Source organism: Balaenoptera borealis (genome assembly GCF_965194805.1).
Source record: "Balaenoptera borealis genome assembly, chromosome: 3".
NCBI lineage: Eukaryota > Metazoa > Chordata > Mammalia > Artiodactyla > Balaenopteridae > Balaenoptera > Balaenoptera borealis.
The window spans coordinates 144,692,965-144,711,735 of NC_138866.1; the positions used below are offsets into that span (position 1 = coordinate 144,692,965).

General features: G+C 39.4%; 1 pseudogene across 1 annotated transcript; it reads right to left on the reverse strand.

Moving 5' to 3' along the window:
• Window positions 1-9,055: 9,055 nt before the first annotated feature.
• On the reverse strand, window positions 9,056-17,548 carry LOC309625900 (shieldin complex subunit 1 pseudogene; annotated as a pseudogene). Its single transcript has one exon. The product of its transcript is annotated as a shieldin complex subunit 1 pseudogene (transcript).
• Window positions 17,549-18,771: the final 1,223 nt, after the last annotated feature.

Genomic DNA, 18,771 nt, shown 5'->3' on the forward strand with positions numbered 1-18,771 from the left:
TGGAGTGTGGCCTAGAAATCTGCATTTTAACTAACACTCCAGGTGATTTTCATCATCAGGCAAGATTTGCATGTGGCATTTGTCAGTAGTGTCTACTCTTAGCTCTCAGAATCTTGCATAGAGTTTTGTAAAACCTACAGATCTTGGAACCCCATTCCAAACCTACTGAATAAAGTCTCTTAAAGTGGGGCTCAAGAGTCTGCCTTATTAGCCACACCTCCCAGGGTATTCATACCAAGCAGACACACAGAGCTCCTCAGTGGCGTTTGGGAAGTCCCACACACAAGGATATCACTTTTATTGCCCTTTGGGTCTATGTCATGTGATCCTGTATTAAGTTAAAGTCTTTTGTAGAAGTCTTTAGTTAATTAAATAGAAGCCTCTGGAATGAGGTGCCAGAGGGCCTGGTACACCTGGTAACTGAGTCTGCTTGCCTTTTTAGAATCTCCCTAAAGATCACTCTAAGAACTCTGAAGGGAGGGAGGTTCAAGAGGGAGGGGACATGGGGATATATGTATGCATGTGTCTGATTCACTTCATTGTACAACAGAAACTAACACAGTATTGTGAAGCAATTATACTCCAATAAAGATCTATTTTAAAAAACTATAACTTATTATATTTCTTAAATACACTCATGCATCTTAGTTCTTACATATGTTAAAATTGTATTTCTTTCTTGCTGCCAAAAAAAAAGTGCCTGCTCTCATGACAAGGCATGTTTCTAAAATCACCCTCCTTCTCTCCCCTCAGTAGTTGTTATATTCACACTTTGGATGAAGAACCTAAGATAAGGGTCTAATTTGGATTAATAGGATAATTACCATGTGGCAAAGCAATGCCAAATAACGTGAGGAACTGCTTTGTGAGAGAGTTCTTTTTTTTTTTTTTTTTTTTTTTAAATGGACAAAGAATTTTTTTTTTAATTTATTTATTCTATTTATTTATTTTTGGCTGTGTTGGGTCTTTGTAGCTGTGCGTGGGCTTTCTCTAGTTGCGGCAAGTGGGGCCTACTCTTCATTGCAGTGCGCGGGCTTCTCATTGCAGTGGCTTCCCTTGTTGCGGAGCATGGGCTCTAGGCGCGCGGGCTTCAGTAGTTGTGGCACGTGGGCTCAGCAGTTGTGGCTCGCGGGCTCTAGAGCGCAGGCTCAGTAGTTGTGGTGCATGGGCTCAGTTGTTCTGCGGCATGTGGGATCTTCCCGGACCAGGGCTCGAACCCATGTCCCCTGCATTGGCAGGCAGGTTCTTAACCACTGTGCCACCAGGGAAGCCCTGTGAGAGAGTTCTTAGTCTGACAAAGGTTTGTTTTCAGGTATGCAGCCTGAATTTCCAACTTCAGAATTATTTCCCAGGCTTCTGATGATATTTATATTTAAACATATGATGCAACCTTGCCATTTTAAGAGTCAAGTTTGAACTCTCTAGTGGAATCTTTCTATCATTCCTCAGGTTTTGCTGAGGCAGCTGAATTACCACCTCAACCTTGTTGATACCCCCAAGTGCAGCTTCCCGAAAATGAGGAGGGAGAATCTCGAATCTGCGAGTGGGAGAAATGCATCCCGCCTCTAGGGCTCACGCCTGTGTTCACCAGGACATCCTGCACGCTCTCTGGTGATTGTCAGTTTATGTGTTTCTCATCCCTATTAAGCTGTGAGATCCATCAACATCAAGGGCTGTGCAGTCATACTTTGAAAATAATGACAGAACATCTTCAACAACTGACAGCTTTGGAGCCATTAGGGTACCACAGGTGCTGTGCTGGCATCTATTAGTCACGTTTCAGGGAAAAGAGAATGTGACAGAAGAAGGTAAAGAAATTTGCCAGAGTCAATGCATAGTAAGTGGCAGACCCTGGGATTCTAATTCTAAACTGACTGCAAAGCCTGAGGGGTCACCTTTTCTTTTGTATCACCACTACCTGACCCAGAGTAGGTACATAGTAGGTATTAAACACACTGAATTATTGAGGAGCTGCCCTCTGCTGGATACTGTGCTCAGCTAGTCACAGACACTATCAACACCCAGAATCTAACCACCCCACTTCCGTGTGGGGCTTGCCTGTGAAGACGGCGGCCACTCTGAGATAGCTGTAGGGTAAACTGGCTCTGACCCATGTGGGACTGGCTCACATTTCAGTAAAACTCAAGGCTTCTGTTACCTGAATGAATCCTTTCTTTTTCTCTTCTCTCCCAATTTCCCTACTCTCCACCTTATTATGGACTCTTTTCCATCTACTTAAACATTTTTCCCTTTTTACTGGAATCTCCTCAGGATGCATGAAACATATAATGGGCACCTATCACCTGCTTTGTACCTAGCACTGTTCTCACTTCAGCCCCATGTGGTCCCATGTCCACCACCCACCTCTCTGGGTTCTTTCCCAGCCACTATGAAGAGGGGTGCTTGTGCTGCCCAGGGTCACAGCCTCCTTTTGCCTCTTACTATTTTATGACCTGGGGCAAGATGCTTAACCCGAATGTGCCTCAATTTTCTCATCTTTACTAATGGGATGATAATAACACTGCTTACTTCATCAGTTCAGGGGAAAGTTAAATGAATTAATATCTGTCATGAACTTATAAAAGTCCTTGGCTTGTAATAAGAGCACCAACAACGTTGGCGCATTGACCTACTCTAATGCCCTTCTCTTAACGGACCTCAATTTGGGATGCCTGGTATTCTGTGTCCTCTGTAGACCGTCATTCCTTTCTGCTCCCCTTTCTGACTCATTCCTCAGGATTGTATTCCATTTAGTTTTTTTTTTTTTTTAATAAATGTATTTATTTATTTATTTATTTATTTTTGGCTGTGTTGGGTGTTCGTTTCTGTGCAAGGGCTTTCTCTAGTTGCGGCAAGCGGGGACCTCTCTTCATCGCGGTGCGCGGGTCTCTCACTATCGTGGCCTCTCTTGTTGCGGAGCACAGGCTCCAGACACGCAGGCTCAGTAGTTGTGGCTCACGGACCTAGTTGCTCCATGGCATGTGGGATCTTCCCAGACCAGGGATCGAACCCGTGTCCCCTGCATTGGCAGGCAGATTCTCAACCACCGCGCCACCAGGGAAGCCCTCCATTTAGTTTTTAATTTTCTTCTCTGCCTCTCTTTCACATTTCCTCTGAGTTCTACCTGAGACCACACAAGGAAGTATTTATATGTATTTGTGCTTCTGTATACACAGTCATCAGACCAGTGGAAAAGTAAAAGGTTCAGACAATTTCATGGCTTGCTCTTTTTAACAAAACATTTATTTTGAGACTGAATTAATAGAATCAATGACATGTAGGCACAATCTCATAAAAAAAAATTCACCCAAGTGAATTTGTTTAGGGGTGTGTGTGTGTGTGTGTGTGTGTGTGTGTGTGTGTGTGTGTTGCAAGGCTGATGTATGTCCACATTGCAAACAAAGACCAAGTCTGCTGGTCCTTAATAAATCTTGGTAGGAAAGATATTCAACGTCTCGAAGCCTCAGCTGTCATATCTGAACAGTAGGGATAGGTGGGTTTCCTACATAATGGTGTTTGGGGGATGCCTTGTTACTGTTAAAGGTTTAATGCCATTGGAGGGAAGTGCTAAGAAGAGGTGTTACAATCTATTTCCTTCCTTTTTAAGTGGGTTTTAACAAGGAATCTATAGAAACTACCATCTTTACCCTAGAGACCATGTCTTTGTAGCCATGTGGTAATGTCTGTGTGTGTGTATGTGTGTGTGTTCTTCTATATTCCTTGTCTACACAGTTTTATGTCTCTCTCCTGGGAAACAATCTATGTAATTTGAAATGCTGAATGAATACCATGAGTCATGGGGAGGACATTTGAACACATAAAACCTATGACATTGTCACCAAGTATTCTGCAGGAGTTGGGACTCAGGCTCAAACTGATGATGATATAGATGATGAAACGTTAAAGAAGATGAGACACAGAAAAGAAAAGAAGAGAAGTAAATTTCTTTTCTGGTATCCTTTATCAGTTATGAAATGATTGATTCTTTTAGACAATAAGTAAGAGTCAAGTTGGGAAAAGACTGGAGAAGACATTGTAATATTACATACTATTTCTTGTATAAATCTTTGTGAAATTTTTCCTTTTTTAAAAACAAGAAAGCTCACAGATTGGTATCCTGAGGCTACAAATGCTCCTAAAAATCTTGCCATCCAGATCATTCCATGCCTTCTCTATGTTACCTAAAAAGCTGTGGCTGCAGGAATGGGAAGATTTGGAGGCTGGTAATAGAATGAAGTTATGTGTAAGTTAAATGTGTTCATTTAAGCATCTCAGCATCTATTCAATCAACTTGTAACAATAGTTCTTCAAGTTCTACCTCTCCTATTGTGGTTCAGGTGGATCCCTGTCACCATACAGGTGAGTTTCCCTAACCAAATACCTGCTCTGAGTCCTTAATTCCTAGTATATGAGGTGGAAGAAATAAGGAGAGAATAGGGAGTCCAGAGTAGAGGCAGAAAAAGATAAGATTAAAAGAGGAAAAAAAAGCATGGAGGATGCTAATATTAATTTAGTGTTTACTATGTCGCAGACATCCATGCCAGGCACTTTATGTGACTCACCTTGTTCATTTTCACAGTGGCTGGTTATTGTTATTCCATTTTTAGAGAAGACTACATCAATTACCTGACTTGCCAGGAGTGATGAGTGAATGTCCTCACTTAAGGAGTACAACTAGGTCCTTCCAGCTTCATCTCATTCAGCATTTCCGCAGCACTGCACACAGGTAACCTCAGAAAGTTTAGCTAGCTTTCCCACATCACAAAGCAAGGCAGAGCTGATATGGTTTGGAAATGAAATCTATACAGAAAATTTTAAATGCTCTATTGGCTACAGATCCCTGCTGCCATGAAGTCGTTTCTTTTGTCAGCATTAGGTAACGTGTTCATTACTAGAGGAAGTTCATAAGATTGTGATTGTTTTGAAGTCCTGAGTCCAACTGATCTTGCAGCTCAAACTCAGGTCACTCCTCGTAAGAATATGGGCAAATCTGTGGGAGATGATAGGAAGATTTTCTTCTTAGTTCTCAGGTTATTTGGTTTATTTTAGATGACATATAATATTGATCCAATTCCAAATATTTTCCCAAACTTTTTCATGCTCAGGCATCCATTTAAAGAAGGCACTGTTCTGAAGGCACTTGTTGTTTGGTGGCACAAAGATTTAGAGGATCTTGCCAATGTATTATTCAAGCCATTTACCCACATTAATGTATTATTGACACACAGGCTTAACAAGTTTCTAAAAAAACTGTTGCTTATGAATGGTAACAATACCATGGTGACACTCACATGATACATTATATAGAGCTATTCCTTATCCTCTGGAACATGGATCCAATTCCACTTTATCTGAGCCAGCCTCCCACCTGGTTCCCTGGTTCCCTTGCAGACAAGTGGGATTGGACAAAAGCCATTGTTTTGCTGGATAATCTCTGACCCATCTGACATTCATTCCATCAGTGACTCAGCCTTTCAACCACGTACTCACACAATCACCAAATAGACACAAAGTGTCTATTTGTCTAACAATTCTGTTTTATGGAAAGTTCCACCCTGAATCAAGAAAGAAGAGTTGATAACAAATTGCAAATTACAAACTATGCTGATGAAAACACTTATTGACACCAATAAACTATTCATTCACGTTCAAAGGTTTATCCTTTCAGATTTTGCAAATACTGAGATGTGCAGGCACTCTCTCAGATGTTTCCAATCAGTATTAGCATGCAGAGGGACCAAATCAATATCTGAAATACTGAAGAGAAATCTACAGCTGTCTGCATGGAATATTTAGTTTTTTAGAAAATCTCCCTCTTTCCCTTATTTATAATTCTAAAATGTGGAACACATAACCTTTTTATGGTAGGAAAAAAATCTATTATTTCAGCATTCTGAAATAATCCCTTTCAATATTTTGGTCTTTAACTTTTCAATCTTTCCTGTGAAAAAATTTAAAATTATATATAAATGTATAGGTGCATAGAGGTAGAAATCTACACACATATTTTCTACCAAAAAAAAAAAAAAGTAAGCACAGTATGTAATAGTCACATATTCACTTAGCAAGTTTATTATGAGCATTTTGTATGCCAATGAATATTTTTCTATAATATTATTTTTAGCAGCAGCACATCCATTGCATGAATATACCATGGTTTACTTAGACAATCCTATTCTTGAACATTTAATTTGATTCCAACTTTTTGTAAATTGTAAATTATACTATTATATCAGTCAGCTATTGTTAAAATAATGCTGGATAACAAACCACTGCAGAGCTCAGGGGCTTAAAATAATCTTTATATTCATAGATCTACTGGTTGGCCACGGCGGCAGCTCTGGTTCCCTTTGCAAATCTGCAGTTCAGTATCTTCTCCATGAGTCTCATCTTCCTTGAATCATCAGGCTAACTGGGGCATGTGATTTCCACAGCAATAGTAGAGATAAGCCCCACTTGGCAAACATATTCCAAACCCTTGTTGACATTACATCTGCCTATAAACAATTGTTCAAAGCAAATCACATAGTCAAGTTCAAAGCTTAAAGTATATTTCACCTTTGTTAATAGAAACCTTAAGAGAACATGGAAAAAGGCATGGAAGCTGAAAGGGGTGAAGAATTTGAGAAATAGTGCACATTACCACAATTATAATTAACATTCTAATATATGCAAATTGATAGGTAGATAGATAGATAATCTTGAAATGTTGTTTGTTTAAGATTATTTTATGAAAGCGAGGTTGGACAATATAATTAATTTTCTATGTGCCCACATCACACGCTTCAGGTATAAAAATGTGCTGTACACTTAAGATCCTCTCTAAGGATTTGATTCAGGCTGTCTCAGAACTGATGATATTGGTTTCTCTATTCTTGATCTGCTGGTTGGTGCTGCATCTCAGGTACCATTTTGCTTCTGTCTCTCCTGATTAATGACCTCAGATGATCTTGTTTTTCTTCTTTGAGTAACGTCATCACTATTATCTGGGACACATGTTTGATATTTGCCTTTCTGAACCAAGCCAGGTGGCCTTGGGGGAAAGGCCATTGCCAGCATACCTGCTCCAGCCTTGCCAGCTCCCAGTCTAACCTGAGCTGGGAGAAGGAGATCAATCCTAGACCAGCGGTTTCATTCTTGAGAAGTTTTTCTCCCTTCCTTATCAAGATTTGGCTTCCCTGACTATTTTGCCAGCTATGGCGACTACTGTGGATGTCTCCATTTCTATAGAGTATGAGGTGGGCATTCCCTGAAAGCCTTTAAATAGGTAAACTTCTTAAATCTTTACAATCTCTGTGGAGGAGGTTACGGATGTATCACTTACAATTTTTTCTTCCTATGTCTTTAAAATACTAGATCCGTGGTTCTCAAATTTGAACATACATGATAATATCCTGGAGGGTTCTTAAAACATGGGTTCTTAAATTTGGCTTTTTATCCCTACTCCCCAAATCATGGTTTAGTAATCTAAAATGATATCCAGAATTGTCAGTTTAAAGAGTTCTTTTGAAGCAGTAAAATTCAGATAGCATCTTAAGCAACATGTCCAAGACAGAGTTATTGTTGTTATTGCTTTTAATCTGACTGCATTTTTTAATGTGAAGACTTTTTTAATCCTCAGTCAAAAAATTGTTTTAATTCCTGAATTCCACCCCCCAATTTTTTATTTACTTGGTTTTAGATGGGGCTGGAACAATAGTATCCTCCAGAATGTCCCCCATAGGATTTTGATATGTAGACAGTAAGAGTTATTGCTCCAGAGCCTGAAAAGTTTACTGAGAATTGATGGGTATTGCTATTTGGCCATCCATAGGCACATTCACATGTACACACATGTATCCTCTGGACATTCTTTTTTGTTTGTCTTCTTTTTTCTCCAAGAAGAGAAAGTCCTGTTGTTAACTACAACACTAGCTTTGTGTAAGAAGTTTTGTGAGGGAGAATTTGTGATATTAAAATTGCTCCTTGGAGCTTCTGGTTTCAGCTCTGACATGTAAAGAGCTTAAAAGTTATCTTGCCCATTCTTCCAATAAGGAAAAGCTGGAAAAACTGCAATGCAATGACTTTTCTTAGACCTCTCAGAGAACGGAGGTTGCAGGATAAACTACTACCCTGAAATCTGGAGAGACAGGCGCATCCAGAGAGATAGAGCCACTGAGATCTACTTGTTGGAAGCAGAAGCCAGTGCAATCATAAACTAGTAGGAACACTGGGCAGAACAGTTATGTAGCAGGCCTGGAGAGGCCTGCTTGCAAGGTTGGCCCTTGGCTGGTGCCTGGCAACTTCGACTTTAGGAGGGTTCCCACAATTCACAGTGCTTACTCACTGTGCCTAGGCTGTTTGTATAAACCATGTGGTTTAGCTGACACCTGTTTTCCATCTGGGAGATTGGAATTTTGGTATGTGCCAGGCAGAGGGTGACCTCAGTAAAAACCTTGGGCACTAAGTCTCTAAGGAGCTTCCCTGATAGGCAACATTTAATATGCATTGTCACAACTCATAGCTGTAAGAATGAAGAGCATCCTGTGTGCCTCCTCTGGGACAGGACTGGGGGAAGCTTGTGCCTGGTTTCCTCCAAATTTCACACATGCACATTTTTCCTTTCATGATTTTGCTTTCTGTCACTTTACTGTAATAAATCCTAGCTGTATGATGGTATTCTGAATCCTATGAGGCTTTCTACTAAATTATTGAACCTTGGGTAGTCATGGGGACCCTGGACAGAAACATTTAGGTAGCGAATTTGATAAATTGCAGGAGGCTGCGTATGGATAAGCTTGAGAGTGAGAAAATCCTGAAGACCATTGTTTTGGGCTGGCGGGGGGAGGTAACTCATATTCATGGGCTTTATCTCCATGAACCACAGGAACTCCACCCAGTTCTCATGGTGAAGTTTTTTGTTTGTTTGTTTTGTTTTGTTTAACATCTTCATTGGACTATAATTGCTGTACAATGTTGTGTTAGTTTCTGCTGTATAACAAAGTGAATCAGCTATAGTATACATATATCCCCATATCTCCTCCCTCTTGTGTCTCCCTCCCACCCCCCCATCCCACCCCTCTAGGTGGTCACAAAGCACCGAGCTGATCTCCCTGTGCTATGTGGCTGCTTCCCACTACCTATCTGTTTTACATTTGGTAGTGTATATATGTCCATGCCACTCTCTCACTTCGTCCCAGGTCCTCAAGTCCATTCTCTACATCTGCGTCTTTATTCCTATCCTGCCCCTAGGTTCTTCAGAACATTTTTTTTTTTTAGATTCCGTATATATGCGTTGGCATACGGTATTTGTTTTTCTCTTTCTGACATACCTCACTCTGTATGACAGACTCTAGGTCCATTCACCACACTAGAAATAACTCAGTTTCGTTCCTTTTAATGGCTGAGTAATACTCCATTGTATACATGTGTCAAATCTTCATTATCCATTCATCTGTTGATGGACATTTAGGTTGCTTCTATGTCCTGGCTATTGTAAATAGAGCTGCAATGAACATTGTGGTACATGACTCTTTTTGAATTATGGTTTTCTCAGGGTATATGTCCAGTAGTGAGATTGCTGGGTCATATGGTAGTCCTATTTTCAGTTTTCTAAGGACCTCCATACTGTTCTCCATAGTGTCTGTATCAATTTACATTCCCACCCACAGTGCAAGAGGGTTCCCTTTTCTCCACACCCTCTCCAGCACTAATCGTTTGTAGATTTTTTGATGATGGCCATTCTGACCTGTGTGAGATGATATCTCATTGTAGTTTTGATTTGCATTTCTCTAATGATTAATGATGTTGAGCATTCTTTCAAGTGTTTGTTAGCAATCTGTATATCTTCTTTGGAGAAATGTCTATTTGGGTCTTCTGCCCATTTTTGGATTGGGTTCTTTGTTTTTTTGATATTGAGCTGCTTGTAAATTTTGGAGATTAATCCTTTGTCAGTTGCTTCATTTGCAAATATTTCCTCCCATTCTGAGGGTTGTCTTTTCGTCTTGTTTATGGTTTCCTTTGCTGTGCAAAAGCTTTTGAGTTTCATTAGGTCCCATTTGTTTATTTTGTTTTTATTTCCATTTCTCTTGGAGGTGGGTCAAAAAGTATCTTGCTGTGATGTATGTCATACAGTGTTCTGCCTATGTTTTCCTCTAATAATTTTATAGAGTCTGGCCTTACATTTAGGTCCTTAATCCATTTTGAGTTTATTTTTGTGTATGGTGTTAGGGAGTGTTCTAGTTTCATTCTTTTACATGTAGCTGTCCAGTTTCCCAGCACCACTAATTGAAGAGGCTATCTTTTCTCCATTGTATATTCTGGCCTCCTTTATCAAAGATAAGGTGACCATATGTGCTTGGGTTTATCTCTGGGTTTTCGATCCTGTTCCATTGATCTATATTTCTGTTTTTATGCCAGTACTGTCTTGATTACTGTAGCTCTGTAATATAGTTGGAAGTCAGGGAACCTGATTCCCCCAGCTTCATTTTTCTTTCTCAAGGTTGTTTTGGCTATTCGTGGTTTTTTGTGTTTCCATACAAATTGAGAAATTTTTGTCCTAGTTCTCTGAAAAATGCAATTGGTAGCTTGATAGGGATTGCACTGAATCTGTAGATTGCTTTGGGTAGTACAGTCATTTTCACAATGTTGATTCTTCCAATCCAAGAACATGGTATATCTCTCCATCTGTTTGTATCGTCTTTAATTTCTTTCATCAGTGTCTTACAGTTTTCTGCATACAGGTCTTTTGTCTCCTTAGGTAGGTTTATACCTAGATATTTTATTCTTTCTGTTGCAATGGCAAATGGGAGTGTTTCCTTAATTTCACTTTCAGATTTTTCATCATTAGTGTTTAGGAATGTAAGAGATTTCTGTGCATTAATTTTGTGTCCTGCTACTTTACCATATTCATTGATTAGCTCATAGTTTTCTGGTAGCATCTTTAGGATTTTCTATGTATAGTATCATGTCATCTGCACACAGTGACAGTTTTACTTCTTTTCCCACTTGGAATCCTTTTATTTCTTTTTCTTCTCTGATTGCTGTGGCTAAAACTTCCAAAACTATGTTGAATAATAGCAGTGGGAGTGGGCAACCTTGTCTTGTTCCTGATCTTAGTGGAAATGGTTTCAGTATTTTCACCACTGAGTACGACGTTGGCTGTTGGTTTGTCATATATGACCTTTATTATGTTGAGGTAAGTTTGCTCTATGCCTACTTCCTGGAAGGTTTTTATCATAAATGGGTGTTGAATTTTGTCGAAAGCTTTTTCTTCATCTATTGAGATAATCATATGATTTTTATCCTTCAATATGTTAATATGTTGTATCACATTGATTGAATTGCATATATTGAAGAATCCTTGCATTCCTGGGATAAACCCCGTTTGATCATGGTATATGATCCGTTTAATGTGCTGTTGGATTCTGTTTGTTAGTATTCTGCTGAGGATTTTTCCATCTATATTCGTCAGTGATATTGGCCTGTAGTTTTCTTTTTTTGTGACACCTTTGTCTGGTTTTGGTATCAGGGTAATGGTGGCCTCGTAGAATGAGTTTGGGAGTGTTTCTCCGTCTGCTATATTTTGGAACAGTTTTAGAAGGATAGGTGTTAGCTATTCTCTAAATGTTTGATAGAATTCGCCTGTGAAGCCATCTGGTCCTGGGCTCTTGTTTGTTGGAAGATTTTTAATCACAGTCTCAATTTCAGTGCTTGTGATTGGTCTGTTTCTGTTTTCTATTTCTTCCTGGCTCAGTCTTGGAAGGTTGTGCTTTTCTAAGAATTTGTGCATTCCATCCACGTTGTCCATTGTATTGGCATATAGTTGCTTGTAGTAGTCTCTCATGATCCTTTATATTTCTGCAGTGTCAGTTGTTACTTCCCCTTTTTCATTTCTTATTCTGTTGATTTGAGTTTTCTCCCTTTTTTTCTTGAGGAGTCTGCCTAATGGTTTTTCAATTTTGTTTATCTTCTCAAAGAACCAGCTTTTAGATTTATTGATCTTTGCTATTGTTTCCTTAATTTCTTTTTCATTTATTTCTGATCTGATCTTTATGATTTCTCTCCTTCTGCTAATTTTGGGGGTTTTTTGTTCTTCTTTCTCTAATTGCTTTAGGTGTAAGGTTAGGTTGTTTATTTGAGATGTTTCTTGTTTCTTGAGGTAGGATTGTATTGTTATGAATTTCCCTCTTGGAGCTGTTTTTGCTGCATCCCGTAGGTTTTGGGTCGTCGTGTCTCCATTGTCATTTGTTTCTAGGTATTTTTTGATTTCCTCTTTGATTTCTTCAGTGCTCTCTTGGTTATTTAGTAGTGTACTGTTTAGCCTCCATGTGTTGGTATTTTTTACAGTTTTTTTCCTGTAATTGATATCTAGTCTCATACTGTTGTGGTCAGAAAAGATACTTGGTATGATTTCAGTTCTCTTAAATTTACCAGGCTTGATTTGTGACACAGGATATGATCTGTCCTGGAGAATGTTCCTTGAGCATTTGAGAAGAAAGTGTATTGTGTTGTTTTGGATGGAATGTCCTAAAAATATCAATTAAATCCATCCTGTTTAATGTGTCATTTAAAGCAGTGCTTCCTTATTCGTTTTCATTTTGGATGATCTGTTCATTGGTGAAAGTGGGGTGTTAAACTCTGCTACTATTATTGTGTTACTGTCGATTTCCCCTTTTATGGCTGTTAGCATGTGCCTTATGTATTGAGGTGCTCTTATGTTGAGTGCATAAGTATTTATAATTGTTATATCTTCTTCTTGGATTGATTCGTTGATCATTATGTAGTGACCTTCTTTGTCTCTTGTAATATTCTTTATTTTATTTATTTATTTATTTTATTTTTGAATGTGTTGGGTCTTCGTTTCTAGGGCTTTCTATAGTTGCGGCAAGTGGGGACCACTCTTCTTCGTGGTGCGTGGGCCTCTCACTATCGCGGCCTCTCTTGTTGTGGAGCACAGGCTCCAGACGCGCAGACTCAGTAGTTGTGGCTCAGGGGCCCAGTTGCTCCGCAGCATGTGGGATCTTCCCAGACCAGGGCTCAAACCCGTGTGCCCTGCGTTGGCAGGCAGATTCTCAACCACTGCACCACCAGGGAAGCCCGTAATAGTCTTTATTTTAAAGTTTATTTTGTCTGATATGAGAATTGCTACTCCAGCTTTCTTTTGATTTCCATTTGCATGGAATATCTTTTTCCATCCCCTCACTTTTAGTCTGTATGTGTCCCTAGGTCTGAAGTGGGTCTCTTGTAGACAGCATATATAGAGGTCTCGTTTTTGTATCCATTCTCCCCCAGTCTATGTCTTTTGTTTGGAGCAATTAATCCATTTACATTTAAGGTAATACTAGATATGTATGTTCCTATTACCATTTTCTTAATTGTTTTGGGTTTGTTTTTGTAGGTCTTTTCCTTCTCTTGTGTTTCCTGCCTAGAGAGGTTCCTTTAACATTTGTTGTAAAGGTGGTTTGGTAGTGCTGAATTCTCTTAGCTTTAGCTTGTATGTATAGGTTTTAATTTCTCCGTCAAATCTGATGAGATCCTTGCTGGGTAGAGTATTCTTGGTTGTAGGTTTTTCCCTTTCAACACTTTAAATATGTCCTGCCACTCCCTTCTGGTTCGCAGTTTCTGCTGAAAGATCAGCTGTTAACCTTATGGGGATTCCCTTGTATGTTATTTGTTGCTTTACCCTTGCTGCTTTTAATAGTTTTTCTTTGTATTTAGTTTTTGATAGTTTGATTAATATGTGTCTTGGCATGTTTCTCCTTGGATTTATCCTGTATGGAGCTCTCTGAGCTTCCTGGACTTGATTGACCATTTCCTTTCCCATATTACAGACGTTTTCAACTATAATCTCTTCAAATATTTTCTCAGTCCCTTTCTTTTTCTCTTCTTCTTCTGGGAGCCCTATAATTCGAATGTTGGTGCGTTTAATGTTCTCTCTGAGGTCTCTGAGACTGTCCTCAATTCTTTTCATTCTTTTTTCTTTACTCTGCTCTGCAGTAGTTATTTCCACTATTTTATCTTCCAGGTCACTTATCCGTTCTTCTGCCTCAGGTATCCTGCTCTTGATTCCTTCTAGAGAATTTTTAATTTCATTTATTGTGTTGTTCATGATTGTTTGTTTGTTCTTTATTTCTTCTAGGTCCTTGTTAAACGTTTCTTGTATTTCCTCCATTCTATTTTCAAGATTTTGGATCATCTTTACTATCATTTCTCTGAATTCTTTTTCAGGTAGGCTGCCTATTGCCTCTTCATTTGTTAGGTCTGGTGGGTTTTTACCTTCCTCCTTCATCTGCTGCATATTTCTCTGTCTTCTCATTTTGTTTACCTTACTGTGTTTGGGGTCTCCTTTTTGTAGGCTTCAGGTTCATAGTTCCCATTGTTTATGGTGTCTGCCCCCAGTGACTGAGGTTGGTTCAGTGGGTTTTGTAGGCATCCTGGTGGAGGGCACTGGTGCCTGTGTTCTGGCAGGTGGGGCAGGATCTTGTCTTTCTGATGGGCAGTGCTGCATCTGGTGGTGTTTTTTAGGGTGTCTGTGAACATAGTATGATTGTAGGCAGCCTCTCTTCTAATAAGTGAGGTTGTGTTCCTGTCTTGCTAGTTGTTTGGCATGGGACATCCAGCATTGGAGTTTGCTGGCCGTTGGGTGGAGTTGGGTCTTAGCGTCGAGACATAGATCTCTGTGAGAGCTCTCACCAACTGATATTATGTGTGGCTGGGACGTCTCCAGTGGTCCAATGTCCTGAACTCGGCTTTCCACCTCAGATGCTCAAGCCTGACACCAGGGCAGAGCACCAAGACCCTGTCAGCCACACGGCTGGATCTACATCTGAAGAACAAGGAATAGAAAGAACTTATTCAGAACTAAAAGCCTCACTGTTGGCCTCCTGGCTGGGTCTCTGCAACACGTAATCCCTTACATCATAAGCTGATGGCAGGTCCAAAGCATTGCTCTCCTCTGACTGGCTTCCTGGTGTGGCTTCCTGAGTTGCCATAGTCCACCCCACCACAGCAGCCGCCTCGAACCAGAAGCCATGGTGAAGTTTTGAGAAAGATTATTTCCTTGTTCTGGCAGGGAAAGGGGAAGAATAAACACTGTGAAATAAACTCAGAGATTTCTATTTAACAAAATCCCACTCCCCAGGGGAAAGGTCTTTGCTAAAGGCTTATACCAGGAAGAAAATTCCTTCTATTCCAGTACCCTTCAAGTTTCCAATCTTACCTAATAGGGGAAAAATCCAATAGGGGGTCAGAGTTTCAAGGAAATAGGTTGAGAACAACGCTCCCATGGAAGGGTTTGGGGATACACAAATATCAAATCATTATGTTCTACACCTGAAACTAATATATTATATGACAATTATACCTCAATAAAAAATTAATTAAAAATAGATCATATACTTAAATGTAAAATGCAAAAATATAAAATTTCTTTAAGAAAACCTAGGAGAAAATCTATATAATTTTCAGTTTGGTGATAGGTTTTCAAATATAAGACAATAGCATGACTCATGAAAGAAAAAACTGATATGTTGGATTTTATGAGAATTATAAACTCCTGCTCTGGGAAAGACACTCTTAATAGAATGAAAAGACAGGCACTACGTTGGGGGGAAATATTTGCAAAATACTTATATAATAAAGGACTTGTATCCAAAATATACAAAAAACTCTAAAGACTCAATAAGAAGAAAACAAGTATTCCAGTTAACAAATGTGCAAGATATTTGAATAGATACCTCACCAAAGAAAATATACAGATGGCAAAGAAACATATGTAAAGCTGCTTAATATCATTTGTCATTAGGAACATGCAAAAACAACAAGATGTCACTACATGCTTAGTACAATTGCTAAATTTATTTTAAAAATGCTATACTGACTACTGGTGAGGATGCAGAGCCATAGGAACTCTCATTCATTGTTGGTTCAAATACAAAACAGTACAGCCTCTCTGGCAGACAGTTTGGCAGTTTCTTACAAAGCTAAAACATAGTTTTACCTTATGATCCAACATTTGCACACCTAGGTATTTGCTCAATTGATTTGAAATTTTACATTCACATAACTCCTGCATGCATTAGTTTTTAGAAGCTTTATTTATAATGACCAAAATCTGAAAGCAGCCAAGATGCTCTTTAGTAAGTGAGTGAATAATTAAATTGTGTTATAATCACAGAATGAAATATTATTCAATATTATAAAGGTATATAGACAAAAAATCCACAAAATAAGCAAAAAAACAAGCAAACAAAAAAACCCAAAAACACAAGGTTAAACTTTAAATGCAGATTACTAAGTGAAAGAAGCCAGTCTGAAAAGGTTAAATATTATATGATTCCAATTGTGTGACATTGTTTAAAAAGTAATATTACAAAGACAGTAAATAGATAACTAGTTGCAAGGGATACCACACGAAGAGTGAATATTAATATATGAAAAGTGAAAAAATATCTAAAAACGCACTTAGGAGTTTGGGAGATCCAAGGATGGAAAGCAGGCAGTGAATATTACAAATGTGTGAAACAACCTTACTGAATGAGGTTCAAGAAAATGTCTTAAGCTAAGTAATTTGGGAAATGAGTGGAGTCTGTAAGACTAAAAGCAAAAGGATCTCTCCCTAGTAATGCAGCTATTTCCTATGGAAATGTTGGTTAATAATTCTGAAACTGCTATAGATATAAATCTTCATTTAACAATTAAATAAATGGATGACAGAACAAGGGGATGAGGATAGAATGATCTATGTGGTAATATTAGCCTTGGAGATATCAGTATGCGCTCATATTTAGCTTACAGGCATGGTTACATATTGAAATATTTATAGATATGTGTGCATACGTAGGTTAGTATACACTCTTATATTTCTTTTCTCTGTTAGCTGAGAAGGCCTAGAAGTCATAACACTACAGTAGCAACCAACACCCAGCACTACGATCTTGGTTTCTAATTCCATTCTCCGATTAAAGGATGTGGAACATCTTGGAGAAGTGGTCAATTCTAGGAGTAGGACTGGAACTATGGAAGATGAACATGGAGAAGCTTTAGTGCTGGTAAGTAAGCAGTTGCTAAAAGCAATTAAAGAGATTGGTTCAAGATGGCAGAGTAGAAGGACGTGTGCTCACTCCCTCTGGTGAGAGCACTGGAATTACAACTAACTGCTGAACAATCATCAACAGGAAGACACTGGAAATCACCAAAAAAGATACCCCACATCCAAAGACAAAGGAGAAGCCACAATGAGACAGTGGGAGGGGCGCAATCACAATAAAATCAATTCCCATAACTGCTGGGTGGGTGACTCACAAACTGGAGAACACTTATACCACAGAAGTCCACCCACTGGTGTGAAGGTTCTGAGCCCCACGTCAGGCTTCCCAACCTGGGGGTCTGGCAGTGGCAGGAGGAATTCCTAGAGAATCAGACTTTGAAGCCTAGTGGGATTTGATTGCAGGACTTCGACAAGACTGGGGGGAAAAGAGACTCCACTATTGGAGAGCACACACAAAGTAGTGTGCACATCAGGACCCAGGGGAAGGAGCAGTGACACCATAGGAGACTGGACCAGACCTACCTGCTAGTGTTGGAGGGTCTCCTGCAGAGGCGGGGGGTGGCTGTGGCTCACCATGGGGACAAGGACACTACCAGCAGAAGTTCTGGGAAGTACTCTTTGGTGTGAGCTCTCCCAGAATCCGCTATTAACCCCACCAAAGAGCCCAGGTGAGTGTTGGGTTGCCTCAGGCCAAGCAACCAACAGGGAGGAAACCCAGCCCCACCCATCAGCAGACAAGCAAATTAAAGTTTTTACTGAGCTCTGCTCACAAGAGCAACACCCAATTCTACCCACCACCAGTCCCTCCCATCAAGAAACTTGCACAATCCTCTCAGATAGCCTCATCCACCAGAGGGCAGACAGCAGAAGCAAGAAGAACTACAATCCTGCAGCCTGTGGAACAAAAACTACAGTAACAGAAAGACAGACAAGATGAAAAGGCAGAGGGCTATGTACCAGATGAAGGAACAAGATAAAATCCCAGAAAAACAATTAAACAAAGAGGATATAGGAAACCTTCCAGGAAAAGAAATCAGAATAATGATAATGAAGATGATCCAGGACCTCAGAAAAAGAATGCAGGCAAAGATCAAGAAGATGCAAGAAATGTTTAACAAAGACCTAGAAGAATTAAAGAACAAACAAACAGAGATGAACAATACAATAACTGAAACGAAAAATACAGTAGAAGGAATCAATAGCAGAAAAACTGAGGCAGAAAAACGGATAAGTGACCTGGAAGACAGAATGGTGGAATTCACTGCTGCAGAACAGACTAAAGAAAAAAGAATGAAAAGAAATGAAGACAGCCTAAGAGACCTCTGGGACAACATTAAACACAACAACATTTGCATTATAGGGGTCCCAGAAGGAGGAGAGAAAGAGAAAGGAGCCGAGAAAATATCTGAAGAGATTATAGTCGAAATCTTCCTTAACATGGGAAAGGAACTAGCCACCCAAGTTCAAGAAGCGCAGAGAGTCCCAGGCAGGATAAACTCAAAGAGAAACACGATGAGACACATAGTAATCAAATTGACAAAAATTAAAGACAAAGGAAACTATTGAAAGAAAGGGGAAGATGACAAATAACATACAAGGGAACTCTTATAAGGTTAACAGCTGATTTCTCAGTAGAAACTCTATAGGCCAGAAGGGAGTGGCATGATATATTTAAAATGATGAAAGGGAACAAACTACAACCAAGATTAGTCTACCTGGCAAGGATCTCATTCAGATTCGAC